The 3,382-nt window shown below is 41.5% G+C and overlaps 1 pseudogene; it reads right to left on the bottom strand.

Moving 5' to 3' along the window:
* Positions 1–237: 237 nt before the first annotated feature.
* Positions 238–2,017, bottom strand: LOC149228466 (fatty acid amide hydrolase pseudogene; annotated as a pseudogene).
* Positions 2,018–3,382: the final 1,365 nt, after the last annotated feature.

The raw sequence follows: 3,382 nt of genomic DNA, 5'->3' as shown, positions 1-3,382 counted from the left end.
TATTTTTGAGCGGAAGAACTAAGTTTCAGGAAGCAATGACTAAAAATCTGCGTTCCAAGCCTCTGCGTCGCGCCACTTAACCAATGCGCCGCGCACCAAAATGCGTCGCGCCACTTAACCAATGCGTCGTGCACCAAAATTTACACAGTTTGCCTTCGATGACGGAAAAATGAACAATCCCAGCTGCACATATCTATTTGTTTAAAATATTGTTTCTTTGTAATAATGACAAGCCAGTCATGCAGTAACAATCTGCCCTCTTTCACACCTTGCTCCTCCCACTGCTGAAGCTAATCTTAAGAGTGTAGCCTCAGCCCATGGTCGACCTATTAATTGCAATCCAATAGGAAGTCCATCTTTGTCATAACCCACAGGGACAGATATTGCTGGGAGTCCGATCAAGCTTGGTGCAATAACAAAACCCATAAGATATCCAGATGTCTGTAGGTCAGTCTCTCCAATCTTGAGTGAATTTGGGGGTATTTTGGGTGTTGTCATACCTGTAGTTGTGGTTACTATGATATCAACTAGTTTGAATGCTTCCATATAGTAATTCATGATTCGTCGTCTGAGACATTAGGCTGCGACATAATGTGCAGCTGAAAATGACTCAAAGAGGGCCATATTAACTCGTACATCATATGACATTTCCTTGTGTTGCCCTTGATTGAAGCTTGGATATACATGACTCAATGCCTCTGAGCCAATTGAAACAACATGAGCCACACGCATGTCTTCAATCTCTGGTAGGACTATCTCTTGTTTTTCAATTCCAAAACTCCTTGTAAGAAGACTGAGCATCCTCTCACAAGTTTCTGAAATTTCATCAGAATAGACATCGTTGAACCAATTTGTATACTTTCCAAGTTTGATAGACCCCAAAACATTCAAATTGTCAGTGGTCCCCAGCTTAGGATAGCAAGGTGGCATCGGTCTTAAACGGGTCAGATCAATTGGTGATGATCCAGACATTGCTGCATACACCAACATCACATCTTCAACAGTTGCTGCAAGTGGAGTAACTGACTCCACAGTGCCACCTTCACACAATGAACCTTTCATATCAGTATGTCCGTATGTTGTCTTCAGGCCCACTACACCACATAGTGCAGCTGGTATTCGAACTGAACCTCCACCATCAGTTCCAACAGACGCTGGACATAATCCAGATGCTACAATTACAGCAGGACCTGATGATGAACCTCCCATATAGCATTCAGTAGAATGAGGATTTCTAGCTGTCCCATGATGTGGATTATTTCCAGTTACTCCCATTCCCAGTTCATGCATATTTGCCTTCCCAACTAATATCACACCACAACTCCGTAATCTTGACACGCTAACTGCATCTTGCTTAACCTCTCTCATCTTGTGAAACCAGACTGTGCCACCTCTAGTAGGATATGGATAGCAGTCTATATCATCCTTAATTGGAATAAAAATGCCATCCAAGATGGAGAGGGGCTTTCCTTCTTGAAAGCATGTTGTAGAAGCTGGAGCTTGCTTCCTGACTTCATCGGCATTAAAATAAATGAAAAGCATCATAACAGGCTTATTGTTGAGTGATTTTTCTACAGCTAAGATGATGTATTCAGCAACCACATTGATATGCATGAGCATAATCACGCATTGTCCAGTACAAAAATGAATTGCAAGAGTTGCTACCCTAGTGATTGGAAGAATCGTAGGCAGGCAGACATTCCAATGCAGATGCCACATGCAAGGTAGGCAGAGTATCTTCATCCACACACTTCACGGCATTCTTTGAGTCTTGAGGTGGAAACTCTGGAAAATACATAGGTGTCTCAGGAATCCCTGTATGTTCCAATATCTGTGGAACTTTGTTCTTGCGCTTTACAAATGACAAGACTGCATGGCCAAACAATCAAGATTCCACAATCCATACAAAAAGATTCAGAAAGTTTCCTGTAAGATGTGGAGCCTCAATTTCCTGCTGCTGATATTGCACATTAGAAAGATCAACCTCCTCAGCTGGCACCATAGCCCATTTTCCCATTTTGATGGTAGTCTTATTCTGTGCTTTTAAAGCCGGGATAACGTTGTTGCTGTCTATTTTCGGGACCATCATTGTTATTTTGACTGCGTTCCAATTGTGTCTGGAAAATACTGCATTCAATTGTGACTGCGTTCCACATTTTCAAGAGATGGTGACTGAGGTATGCAGCGACTTTGGTCCTGAGATTATTATCATTATGGAGGAGACGGAGGAGACAGAGCATCTGCTGAGATAGAGCATTGAGACATAGATGCCGAGACAACATTTGCGTGGAGTTCAGGCTACCAAGACAGAGTGTCGAGATCAGGCTTTGCATGACATTGTTATACCTATCGAAAGTCATAGGATCCTTCTTCCATTGAAGAATTGGGAGATTTATTTATCTATTGTGCCATTGAAGCTTCAAAACTGCGTCCAAATTCTCTTGCTTTGACTCTGAGTTCACACTCCAATTTAGGATCAGCATTTATCAATATACCAACAAACAGTATTACTTAGACCAACATAGAGCGAGAAGAGCTGAGTGATTTGCATTTTTGCAGAGAAACGATAAAAAATTTGATTGTCTGCCCTATGCGTCACGCAGCATACCTAGTGCGCCGCACCAGTGTATATTTGCATTGTGTAAAAGTGCCCATTGCGCCGCACTCCTCCAGTGCGCCACACCACCTGTTGTGTGCGCCGCGCGCCATCTTCACACAGTCACAGCTTTAATATCACAGCTTTGTTCTTCCAATCTTCACACTCAACCTCTCTCTTAAGCTTTTGATATCTCATTGAGTGCAAATGAAATTTAAAAGTGGAGAATATCTCATTGAACCATGAATTTTTATTTTTGCTTTGTAATAACCCACTTTGTTCAGTATGTAGAACTTTGGCATTTTGACAAACTCTGTCTTTCATTTTCTTCTCTGACCTTCTTTAACTGAAATGATGGTTCTTCTGTGGATTGTTTTGCAAAGATAGGAGTTGCTGAACCTAGCAAGATGACCAGGGCTTGCATTCGAAGTACTCCATGATGGAAGATTTTAAAAAGCAAATTTATTACAAAAACAAATTTGACGATTTCTTCTCCAAAACAGAGTTTTGGAGAAGAATCATTTTCGAGCATTACTGATGATGAAACTCTTGAAGTAAGAGACTTATTGAACCTTCCTCTGGCCTGCGGGCATTATTCGACATGTTTGAAGACCAACCACTTGACCTAGACTCTGAAAATAACTCTTTTGACCAAAATAACATAATGACTATGAATGACTGAAATGAACTTTGATGAACATAGAGAAATTTTGACTAGCCCAGGCAGGTACAAGCATGAGGGAAACAAGAACACCAAACCCTTCCGTCAGACAATGGCATGCCCCA

Source organism: Pinus tabuliformis, chromosome J (assembly GCF_031772625.1).
Source record: "Pinus tabuliformis cultivar Carrire ecotype Pingquan chromosome J, CPIR1, whole genome shotgun sequence".
Classification (NCBI taxonomy): Eukaryota; Viridiplantae; Streptophyta; class Pinopsida; order Pinales; family Pinaceae; genus Pinus; species Pinus tabuliformis.
The sequence above is the reverse complement of the archived record's forward strand: the minus strand, read 5'-3'. Positions and strand labels throughout refer to the sequence as shown.